This window comes from Corvus kubaryi, unplaced genomic scaffold, assembly GCF_017639235.1.
Source record: "Corvus kubaryi isolate FWS band 111438036 unplaced genomic scaffold, C.kubaryi_AGA036_p1.0 split3-73, whole genome shotgun sequence".
In the NCBI taxonomy this organism is placed as follows: Eukaryota; Metazoa; Chordata; class Aves; order Passeriformes; family Corvidae; genus Corvus; species Corvus kubaryi.
This window is the reverse complement of record NW_024582091.1, coordinates 42,582,678-42,595,630: the sequence shown is the minus strand read 5'-3', so window position 1 is coordinate 42,595,630 and position 12,953 is coordinate 42,582,678. Positions and strand designations below refer to the sequence as shown.

Here is a 12,953-nt window from a genome sequence, read left to right as displayed (position 1 = left end):
TTATTTGTTATAAAAATATTGTGTAACAGGAGTAATTTTTTTCTCTAGTAAAAAGACATACTAATTCGAGATCCTGATAGTTCAAATAGGGTGTTTTCTTGTTGAAACAAGCAGTTTTATGTTTCAACTTCTCATTTATCATTTTTGTCTGTTTTAAAATAACATCAATTTTAAAGCATTAATTTGGTTCCTAGGGAATAAAAGTTTATGGAAAGCTACAAATATTATCTATAGTTTCGCTATGACAGTAATATTTCACATGAGTAAAAATCCAGTAATAATAACATTAATGGAAATCCCCTTGTTTTCCCCGGACCTGTGTGAAGACTTATTTGGGGCAGGGTGAGGGAGCACTAAAAATGCTGCAATCCTACTGGAAAACAATTTAGTTTGCGTGCTACTGCTTCTTAAAAGTCAGCTTTTTGCCAATTTTACTGGGTATCTAGAGTGATTTTCATGGTTGAACTTCTTTAAATGGACCATAACATAACCATTTAGCAGAAGGAATAGTCTTTGCCTTTTCACCCAAATGTCATTTAATAGAAATGGATAAAACAAGGAGGCCCATGTTCAAAGGTCTCTCCTTGAACATAGAAATACTTCTGGTCCTTAATAAAACGATATGTTGTAGGCTTCTTCATTTAAATGTTAGAATCATGTAATGGTTTGGGTTGAAAGGAACTTTAAATATCATCTATTTCCAACCCCTCCTACCATGGGCAGGGACACCTCCCCTAGACCAGGTTGCTGAGAGCCCAGTCCAGTCTGACCTTGAACATTTCAGGGATATGGCATTTACAGCTTCTTTGGGCAACCTGTTCCAGTGCCTCACTACCCTCACAGTGAAAAAGTCAAAGCAAAAGGAAAAATTTGTAAGAAGATAGAGTAAATGATCCTTCAGTGTTTCTTTCCACCCTGTGTGAAAACTCTCTTCCGTAATTTTGGCTGCTTGTCCTTGCAGTGGGAGAGTAGGATAGTAATTTGTCTTTGCTTTATTACAATCTCAAAAAAAGAAAAGTAATTTTGACTAAATTCTAGTATTGTGCAAACCAAATACTTAAAACACAAACATTGGGTTAAATTAAATTTCCATTGAGATTTCCATCTCAAGGACTGTAGTGTCTTAATTACAGATTGCCAAAAGGCCTGTTTTTGAACATTTCCTGTTATCTGTCTTGAATGTATGTTTGAATAAAAGTCTTCAGAAAAGGTCTTCAGACAATATAGAGATGGAAAGAGAGTATTTATTAGCTACAAGCTGTTTTGTTTCCCATTGAGCCATTTACACTTACCAAAAGTTTTAAAGCTGAATTTTTTACCTAACAATGGGTTTTCTATCACTTTCCTTCAACTAAGTGCACTGTGATAGGAAGCTTTCCCTGTGGACTTGATCTAAATTTGAATTAATGTGTGCCTCAAACCACGAGGTGTTCTGTCTCTAAAGATCTGACAATTCAGTCCAGGAATAGGGTGGCACATCTGTGAAACTGGATGAGCTCATTTGTTCTCCAGAGAGGGTGAGGGCTTCATAACAACTTTACTGATTGTCCCTTGAAAATCATGCCAACTTCAAAAGAGTAAGCATTTCTCCAGGAGGATTATACAGAAACAGAAATTAATGATAAAATTGACTGGGTGGCACAACTTGTCCATTTCCAGTGCCTGCTCATCGTTGCATAAATATTAGAGAGGTCCATTAAGAGTATCTTTTAGTTAGTCAAATACAGTAACTCCTCCATATTTTCCAGGTTTACTAAAATTTAGGATGGGCTTTACAGTTTTTAACCTATTAGTCTCTATTTTCATCATGGTTATGTATGCGAAATCTGGTCTCTACTAAGACTCTTGTTCTACAGCAAAGGATCCTGGTCCTTGCGTACAAAACAGGTGGATTTTAGTCCAACAGACACATATAAACAATTACTCATTTATAAATTATGGGGTTCTTTTCACTCACATATAATGCATAGTAAAGATACTCTTGTTTTGGTTAAATGTAGTTCTTTTTTACTTTAGTACAAACTTAAGTATTTTACTTAAAACTAATTAGTATACAACAGACCGAGGGATTTTTTCATGGAAGTCCTTAAAATATGTTTCCTGAGTATAGCTACATTAATGTTTATATTTGATAAATTTATGCAACTTCACAGGGACAATTATTCCTTTCTGTAGCATGGTTCAAAATGGTTTTCATGAAAATAATAGTTACAGAGAGTGGTTTTAAAATATGATAATGAAATAATGGTGCAGATGTCATCTTCACAGTGACAACAGGAGAATGAACCAAAGCCTGCAAGACAAAATGGGATACAAACAAATTCTTGTGATATGAACAGAAAACAGAAAGCTGTCTGTGACTGGGGCTTCTTTTCCCTTTTAATGCAGCTTTTTAAAATTTCTATTAAGGTAAGTCAGGTAGACTATAAAATAATACTGAAAATCAGTTCCAAGAAGAATTAGCTCCCATTGTTACTGGGAAACCACCAATGGCATTTAATTCCAATTCCCATCCAGAGACAAAAAAAAAAAAAAAAAAAAAAAAAAAAAAAAAAAAAGAAGAGAAGGAAAAATGTATTTCCAGCATTTCCAAGAGAAAAAGCTCTTAGTGCTCTTGCTTTCCATTTTCAGTCATTTAAACTACTGTCTTGGAACAATGGATCTTGCTATATTTTGAAAAGAAGTTAATTGAACTTGTATAAATGAAATTCCCCTACTGCAGTAGTGCCTCAAGCTAGCTATGACAGGAAGACTTAGAACATGAAAATTGCAATCAAATTTCTAAATCAGTATTTCTAAATTTGATACCTTCTATTATTGCAAATATTTGGAGATATTAAAAAAAAAACTCTAAAGCAAACTGAACTCCTTAGTATTTCCATGAAGCAATAATTTTTTCTTTATTTTTGTTTGCAGAGCAGTCATTTTTATTTGCCACTAGTGATTTCATTTTCCTTCTGTGAATTAATGGGTAAAATATAAAGACATGAGAAAATAGATAACGTTATTGCTTCAACCCCATTACTGCAGCGTGGGAATTCATCAAAGTCCCATTTCCTCATGTATAGATATTGCATGTTTAACCTTATTGCTCACATTACAATTACATGAAGATCTTTTATAATTTTTTCTTAAGTAGGGTATCACCTTTTCCTGTGGTGTATAAGAGGAGGCTAAAGTGAGATCCTGGAGAGCTTTTTCTTTGGGATCTGTCAATCAGTCCAGAATTCTGTCCAAAAAATTTGTATAGTGAGGAGGGCAGGAAAAAATATGAAGGTCATTATTTTTGCAAAAATGTTGAAAGGGTTGGCAAACTGAACAATTATGCATTAGGATGCTCCATGTATATTTGCATTTGAGTTTTGATAATTTTGGAATTTGTGATTTTATTAAATGCTATAATATAATGGAAGAAATTTCTTGATGAGTGTTTCCAATGCATTGGCTTTTACGATATAGCAGTAATGTAAACAACTAATTTTTCTTCTGCGCTTATCTAAATTCTCGTGCTACCAAAGTCCATAGATTTCCTGTTGTCAGCATTTCTGTCACTAAGCATATTTGACAAATGATCTTCTCCATTTTCAACTTTTTCAGTTGTGAGACAAATCATACAATATTTTGTACAAATGCAATCGTAGTTAATCTATACGTCTAATGTGGTTTTTTTAGTAAGACCTGAACTTTTGCTTATGAATAATGAAGAAGACAAAAATGCACCTTTGCAGATTATCTAGAGGCAGGTGTTTATGTGAAAAATAGGACAAACCTGCACCTCTTTTTAACAGTAAAGAAGAAAATACTTTTGAAGTTCCAATTCACAAGTCTCTATTGACAACTTTCAGTGTTCGCATTTTTTTCTGTGAAATCACACATGACACGCCTTATTTTTCAGTATTTCTATTTCTCAGTATTCAAAGTGATATATCTAAATTCTGATGTATTTTCTCATGCTGAAAACCTCATGCTTATGTTTCAGGATTAAAAATAACAAAACACAATGAACACCATAGCTGGAATTTCTCCAGGTGAACTCAAATGTTCAAAAGTTCTTAAATGTTTGAATCTCAGCTAATCATTAAAGGAAAGGAACAGGAACCTTTTCAACTGAATAATATCTTCAATTTTTTATACCTATTTTAGGATGAGATTAATCATTCCCCTGAAATTCACACATTTCTGCACACAGCATATAAAGGCTGTGTCAGATGGCTAATACTAAGATATCTAACATTTGGACAACTGAAAATAAGGCATTATGAACTGCATCTATAATTGGTTAGAGCGGGAATTGTTTGGAACTTAGGAGCCAAAATGTATTAAATTTTCAGTCTCCCTCTGGGCCACTGTGGGAGAGAATGGCAAAATCCCTTCTTCCAGTAAATTTATCAGATCACTAAAGAATGTTAAATTTAGTCCTTACAGAAATAAAAAAAAGGAAATATGAAGGATTGAGCCATTGACTTCTCTGAACTGTTAAAAAGGATTTGAATTGAGTGTATCTTGCAGTTACTGCAGTTTTCAGCAACAGAAATCTGCATGAGGGAAATTGTCCATCCTCAGTCATATGCTAAACAAACCAGAAAATTATATCTGATGGTGTTCCAGAGAAGTATCATCTCCAACACAGTAGACGCATGTTGTACTTTTCTACTCAGATTTTAACCCAATGATTGGTCAGATTTTGTGTTGTATCCAATGATTTGTCAGATTATATATACATATAAAAAATCTACATGTATATGTATAAACTGTGTTGTCCCTGAATTTTGGACAATATTCCAAGATTAATGTGCTACTTTACACTGGGTTAAATTGCTGATGGCATAAATTGGCCACTATACTGGAGATAAAATTCTCTAAGTGCAGAGTGTTAGTATTTCTGAAAGGATATCACACCATTAAAAAGAAGCAAATGTTATCTGTATGATGCGCAGAAGCCAAGTTAGGAATTTCACATGATACTGCAGACTCTTGTTCCATGTGGAGAAGCAGACCAGTACCCACAGGTATCTCTTACAGTGTTAAGTGGGCTTTCACATACTCTGTAGTAAGGATGTTTGAAAAGAAAAGTTTTCATCAACTTGTTGAATGTCATTTCCTCTAAGTCCAAATCAAAATTGTGAGTGTGTCTGTTATGGCAAATTAAAAGTTGCATTTATTTCTTGCCCTTTTGTATCATTTGAATAATTTCTATAGCCAGTCTTCTGTTTGAAAAAATCTGTGCTTTTCATTTTCATGAGAAATTCTGAGATTTGCACATACTCCGGCAGCCAAAAGAGAACAGCCTTAATTGACCTTTGGAAAAAGCAATATGAAATCAGTTGCAAATTTAAACTCTTGAGTGTGAGAAAGCAATGGCTTGTGGAAAATACCTAAGAAGAGAGGAAAACCCTGGTCTGTGACAATGGACAGGAAGAAAAAGGCAGTCTCTTCTGGAGGTCCAAGCTGGAGTTTGGGGAGGCCACAAGCATACATTTTATGGAAAATGCCCTGTCTTACAAAGTTAAGTGGTATCTGTCTTCTGTTTCTGTGTCTGTCTGTGTAAACAATTAGTTATGGTACAGGGTGAAACAACAACAACATAATCTACACCAGTCTTGACAGAGAGGTTTTCCTCCTTTTTTTTTTTTGGTCTGTATTATATGCCCCAATTCTCTGCATGCTGTGTGGCACGCAGTTGTCTTTTTAAGGACAGGCAATAGACATATGGCTTGTCAGTAATAAAATATTTTGTGGAGAGGATACAGCTGTTTCTAGTTTAATATCTGCCATCTGAAAGCGTCTGTATCACACAGAAAAGGCAAAAGAGAGAAACATTATCTCTGGGAAGCATACCAACACTGTTTCTAGCAAATCATTTCTAAATCTAGACATGTGGTATAAACTGATAAACATCCTTTACTTATTGTCCTGAACATACTTATTTTATTTCAATCTTTTCCAGCAGTCTGACTGCTTGGTTTCATCCTTTATAACTAAACTTAGCACTGATTGACCCAAGAAATCAAAGAGATGCCTAAGGTACTCATGTGAAATATATATTTTGTATAATCTAATTCTACCTCTGTGATATTTTCCAACTTTATGTCCTTCCCTTGAAGGGACTTATGGTGCTTCAGATCTGGGATCTTCCCATCAGTAACTGATATATTATAAAGGACATCTGTCGTTCTCTTGATCCTAACCACTGCTAGTGGCTGCTAGCCAAACAGACATCAAAACCAGCAATTTTTCATTACCTCGTTATTATCTCAGAATGCTGGAAGTCCTGCTCAAAGGCATGAATTTAAAAGATGTGAACAAAATCATAAATGGAGCATTTCTCATTGCAGAATATTTAATGGCTGCCATATCTTCTGTTGTCTAGAATTAGGTAGGGCTGGGTCAGTTAAGGTCTTATACTCCTAAAATCTTCAGAGACCTGCCCTCAGCTGAGGACTGCAGAACAGTCTGTAAGATTTTTCAGCTCTATAGGAAGAGTCAGGTGCCTCAGGGTGAAATGGAAGGAGGTGCAATTCTGATTTCAGACCTAGCCTAGAAATCAACAGGACAGACACTGGCTGAAAATCTACCCAGAGCAGCACCCTTGGCACTTCCTTTAGGGATTAGGGATAATGTTGCTATGGGGTAATTGTTCAGACATTACAGCAATCTCCCATGATGCAAAAGACCTATTCTATAAGGCTTGCCCAGCCATGGAGAGCACTAACCAATTTCCCCCATGTTACAGGAATGGACTACATTTTTGAGGTGAAGGTACAATTTGAACCAGGAAAGAAAGTGTTCTCCCTGCGAAAATTGGATGGTTCTCCCCCTGAATGAACAATACCATATTATTATTATTATTTTTCTTTTTTTCTTTCCATCTTTGAATAGTTTCCATAACAGAATTTGGATTTTATGGCACAAGGTATCAGCAGTTTGTTGCATTCTAATCAAACTTATTGTGCTGTCTTTACAGTTGGCTGGTAAAATTAAAACACCCCCTGCCTTCCCTGACGTAATCCCAGAGGTATTGCTAAAAATGCTTACACTGATACAGCTGATTTAAGTACATTGGAATTACATCAGCTATACTGGTGTCAAACTGCACCTACACAGATGCGTAACTCTTCTATCACAGGAGATACTGATTCAGTATGTGCTGGATGTTATAAATAGATAACATCCAGTTTGTATGCAGCCCTCAGTGAATAGAGAAGGGCTTTCATAGTACTTGAAAGCAGTAAGATTCAGTATCTTTGTGTTTATTTGAATTTACCTCCCTTGGGCAATGGCCAGTTTTGAAAATTAACCAAGAAAATGCTTTGGTTTCACATGTTTAACTCTGAAAGCCTGTATATTTCATATCTTCTGGGGGAGTATAATATTCATGAGAAAATGAACTCAGATTTCTCTTTTGAGGCTAAATGATACTGGTGATGGATATTTTACTGGAAAGAGACATATATAACACCAGTGACCTGAATATTCAGTATAGGGTCAATAAATTTTCTTTGTCAAAGATAAAATATTAGTTTTAATTCTAATGGGACATACTGAAATGCAGTTAATAATATTTAATTATTTGAGATTTACCAAGTGGGTGACAAAATCCTCTCCTTGCACTGCCAGTCAAATTTTCTGTTCCCATAGGCTCTCATGGATTGATAGGCTTTAAAACCTGTGTACTACATCTTTTGTTCTCAGCTCACAGCTGATGCAGTTGCCAATAACTTGTGTTTGTCTCTAGTATACGTTGAGAAAAGGTAGACTCCCAGTAGGCAGTTCTCATTGACCTTGACCAATCTCTCCTGTTCTCATGCTGGAGATCATTTCTCCCTCTGTAAGGCCCACACAACTGCTGGCAGGGACCAGGCACGAAATATGGACACTGGAATATGGCATGAAATTTGTCCTCCTTTTTCTAAACTGCTTAATTTTACTGATTCTTTATTGAAGAATGTGATCCAGCAGCTGTTTATATAGGAGGTGGAAGAAAACAGCACCACAGGAATGATGAAAAGCTGTTCACAAATGAAAGATAGGAGTAATACTGGAAGCAAGAAGGAGAAAGGTTATTTCTCTGGAAAATACAGCATAGAAGGACACCTTTGCATATCCAGGTCTTTTTCTGAGGATGAAAATGGGAAAACTGAGCTTTTCTCTTCCCTGACTGCTCTTGAGGTTAATTACTGCCACTGTTAAAGGACTGTGCATTCAACACAGGGTAGCACTTCTGTTGTATTTAGAGTACAGGCATACTATAGGCTAGCAGAAATTAATAATTTTTGAATATTCTTTGATTGCCTCAGACCTAGTGGGAGGATGTACCATATGAAAATTTAGACAGGGAGGCAAAGTTATTGTTTTTTTTCTAATCTCATCTCTTCTAGGTTGTGTCTCCAAGTTTTATTCTATTTTCAAACACTTTCTAGCTGTCATGCCAGAAACAGTGACCTATATTTTTATTTTATCCTAGATTTTATTCTTTCCTTTTTATTATTTTTGAACCAATGTGTATAGTGTGCATTTTATTGATAAAAGTTTAATAGTCATGTTTTAAAAGCCTTCAGCTTTATATAACCGATTACTATGTTGTAATAAAAGTAAAATACAAACCACAAGAGACACAGTGGAAGATATTGCCATACTTTTAATGTGCCCCAAGTAATGAATAGGCACTTGAAATAACTGAAAACAAAAAGTACACAGATAAGCATAAGCATGCTATGGTAATTCATTTTGAGATACCAGTGAAAAGTCATTGAGAAAGTGAATAATTATGGGTTTGATGGATATTTGAATGGAGGCCACAGAAGCAGTAAAGGTATTGGAGAGGGGGTTTATTTCCTACTAAACAGGTGCCTATATGGACTCCTTTGCTTGTGTTCCTGGTTTCAATCCTATTGAAATATTTCATTTTGACTTTGATTTTTCTTCAAATTATATTGATTTTGCTTAGTCTATTATAAATCATGATTTGTGTTCATTATTGAGTACAGACTTATCTGTATTGATGTGTGCTAGACTGACCACTATTAAATAAATTCTGCAGATACATAGATAATTGCTTTTGTTTAAGAATGCTAACTCTTCCTTTTATTCCATTGTTAAATCTTTGGATGTAATTGTAGTTCAAAATAAATAGACACTTTAAAATGTCCTAATTTTCATTTGGAAGAAGACTTTTGTTTTTCTATTCAGCATTAAATAAATTATCAAATGAAAAGGATGGGAAAATAACAACACTTTTCATATAGCTTTGAGATTTCACTGTGTTGCAAGTCTTTCACAGGAACAAATTAACACATTGTCATACTATTAAAAATAATTTTGTAATTTAAATACACCCAGTTAAATTTATGGAGGTCAGTAAATTTGGACACTTCTTTAAATCTTTAGCACTTTGTTATTGCAGTTATAGTGTTCTTGTTACATAGGACTATTTCATTTTACATTAATTCTGGAGTGTAATAAATAGCCTGAAAAAGAATATCATAAATGAAGTAATTAGGTGGAAATTAAAGTCAGCATTTACAGAAACAGGAACTTCTCTGATTCCCATCTGACATACTCTCCAGATTTCATGTTCATTGTCCAAAGTACAGGCACAAGGTTTCACTTAAAAATATAATTTCTTTTATATTGACAACATGATTCTTACCCTAATGTTATTTTCAGAAACATCTGAGTCATCTTAACAGGAACTACTTAAAAAGTGTACCAGAAACAGGGATCCAACTATTTCTAACAGTTACCAGCAAAGCTGCATAATTATACAAAGTAAACAATATTATTTGCTGTTTTCCCTTTCTGCTGTTTCCCACAAAAGCCACACATTTTTGCATCAATCAAGTATATTTAGGGGGAAAAAAAAGTGTCATTCCCATTTTTGTGTTCCTCCTCTACACACTGCAGTTGATAATCTTTCTAGGCACTATTCTCCAAAACACCATATCAAAAGACTAGCACAGGATGAGTCTGATTATTTATCATTCATCACTGCACCTAGAGATTGCTGTGATTAACTCCTGGTCATGCCTGTGCTTGTAGGAGCTGTGTGATGTTTTTAAGATCTGTCCATGTTTCCTCATTCCCACTCCATGCCAGCTCTGGTTTCCATCTCACCTTTATCCTCACTTATGTCTTTCACAGCAAAGGAATATGAGGACATAGGCATAGATAACTAATTTTAAATTCTTGCTGTGGGTTGCTGATGGTGGGATTTCCAGAAGAGTTGATGTTTTTCCTCTTCCTCCCCTTAAAAAATTCAGCAAGATTTGTAACCACTTGATCCTCTTGGTGACAAAACAATCATATTCCATCTCTAGCAGTTTTTAAAGCATCCAATTTGCACAAAAGAGAAGTACTGAATAGAAGTGGGAAAGGACTGCTCTCAGAGTAACTCATACTAATGCTAGGAAGACTGCGTACTAAACATACTGTAAATTGATTAACTATTGGAATGATCCACATAAATATCCTCCACTAATTTGAAAATTGCTTGACCATTGATCTGCCAACAGTGGTTTAGATCTAAAATATTCTGTTAGGAATAGCATGACTTAATTTCTATGATTTGTGTATTCTTATTTATTTGCACACTGTAGCAATTTATCATAGAAAAACCATATGGCAGCCATAACCTTGAGCAGATTATGTTCAAGAATTTTCAACTCCAAACTGAAACAAAGTAAGATTCTATTTCATGCAGATGTATTCTCCAAGTTGTTAAATTGCTTTCTAGGAAATGCATGTTGGATCTTCCAAAAAATGTATGCTTTTTCCTCTCGTTAGATGTATTGGCAAACTGAACAGACAGTTTTTATGCTGCTGCTGAAGAATCTTTTTTCACTTCTCTCTATAAAGTTATATTCATAACTGAGATAAAGCATAACACCTCAGCCCTCCTCAAACATCATATATTGGTTTTATGCATTTACTTTGAGTAGGTAGTTTCTCTTGAGCTATAGCACACTAACAGCTGCTGATAAAATTATATCTATGGAAAAGTAAATATATCCTTTTCCTTATTCCCTTGTATTTTTATTAATTTAGTTAATTTGATTTTATACTGGTATGTCTAATGTTGTCACGCATGTAAAGCAACTGTAAAAATTCCATAGACTCTTCCCACACTCTTTAAAAATTGAGTTTATCTTCTACCCACCACGTAACCTTTTTCATTTGAGCCAGTTCTCACAAGGTCTGCCAAAACTCTTACCACAGATAAATCTTTTATATTTTTCCAGGTCCGGAATATCAGCCTTTTAGCAATCATTAAGCTTGTATATATCCATTTTGATGATGCTTTAGGGATGCCTTTAATCCCAAAATGTCAGACCAAATGCAAACAGAAGGTTCTGAGCATATTTTGCTTCCAATTATTTGACATTATGGACTTAAATAATTTACTTTTTCATTCTGAGAAGATGGTTATGGCCTCTTCTAGAAGTTAAGGATGTTAGCTCTTAAATGTTTTCTCTAGCATATGTACTTTCTTTTCCAGTTTGAGAAGAAAATTCCATAGCAACTTCCAGATTACAATAACTTCCTAGAGGAGAAACTATACTGGTAGAAAAATGGCATGAAATTTATGCTGGATTATCTCCATGAATGACATTAGGTTTGGATGGACAGTTTAAGTGAAAGTTTAGAAATTTAATGGACAGTGTATTTATTTTTTACTTTCTTTTACTACAGTTTTGTTATAAAGGAAAGGAAGAATCTCTTTCACAGAACTTTCAATGGTCCAAGATGAAAAATGTGAGTTATATTTACTTTATATAGATTGGAAGTTAGGAATAATGTACCTTCTCCTGTGAAAAAGCCCATAGTATTTTTAACACAGAGAATTTTTAAGCACAAGGAATGTATTTTGTAAAGGGTTATAAACTCAGTACAATATGCCACATACAAAACAGTATTTGATATACTGTAAGATATTACTGTTAATATATTCATACTGCACTAAACTATCAGAAATATGCTGATGTGGCACAATGCACTCACTTTGCCCAGGATTCATCTGACTTCAATGTCTTCCATGGAGATACAATAAATCTATTTAAGGGGCCACTACAACAATGTATCTCACCAGAACACCTTTAAACCAGATCATTCAATCAATCACACACATCCCAGCTGAATCTTACCTGTCTTACCAGTGCTATAACTTACAGTAGCTTCATCTGTCCTTCCAAGAACAAAAATAACTATTTGGGAAAGCTTAGGAAAACAACAAAGAAAGTAGAAATAATGAATGATTGGGGAAAACTTCTTGATTAAGAAGCTGTGAAGGACAATGAATAATGGAACTGGCTGTCAGGAAGGACATAAATCTGATTTAAATCTTTTACTAGACAAAATACTAAGCTTGTACTGAAAAGTTCCAGACTTACTAGGAATTGGGTCTCTAATTTATTTCTAACTGCTGTGTACCTGAGCAAGAATAAGTAACAGAGAGCTGTCAGTTAACACAGATAAGGTTTTAAAATTCAAGAGAATTAACAGCCCTCAAAACTTAGTTCTTGTATTGCAATGAAATTTCTGGTTATGTAAGATGGAACATGTTGGGGTCCCTCCCCTGCCGTGTAGCCCTGGGAAAGGGGCCCTGAGGGCACAGACACGGGGTTTCCCTGTCCCTGCTCAGCCTCGTTCCCATTGGTTGGTTTGTGTTCCCTGCGCGGGCAGAAGGACCCTTGGTCCCGTGACTGGAACAGTTCCTCAGCAGAGCTCCGGCCATGCGCCTGGAGAAATAAACATCTCTGAAACAGCTATCAAGAATCTGTCTGTCCATATATATTTCCTTTCCACGGGACTCCTGGTTTGGTATATGCATGTTGCAGTATCCCCACTGCAACATAATGGTGGAGAATTGTGAGCAGAACGATCCCCGATCCCTAAGCGACTGATTTGTGTGAGTAAACCCTGGAAACTTTGGATTCCTCTTCTTGGTTTTGCTTTGC

The 12,953-nt window shown here is 35.2% G+C and overlaps 1 long non-coding RNA gene across 1 annotated transcript in view; it reads left to right on the top strand.

Moving 5' to 3' along the window:
• Positions 1-12,628, top strand: part of LOC121659160 — a 66,865-nt gene extending 54,237 nt beyond the window's left edge. The window contains exon 7 of the long non-coding RNA XR_006014185.1: positions 11,689-12,628. This is a non-coding gene — a long non-coding RNA (uncharacterized LOC121659160). The remainder of the gene's footprint in view (positions 1-11,688) is intronic.
• The last annotated feature ends 325 nt before the right edge of the window (positions 12,629-12,953 follow it).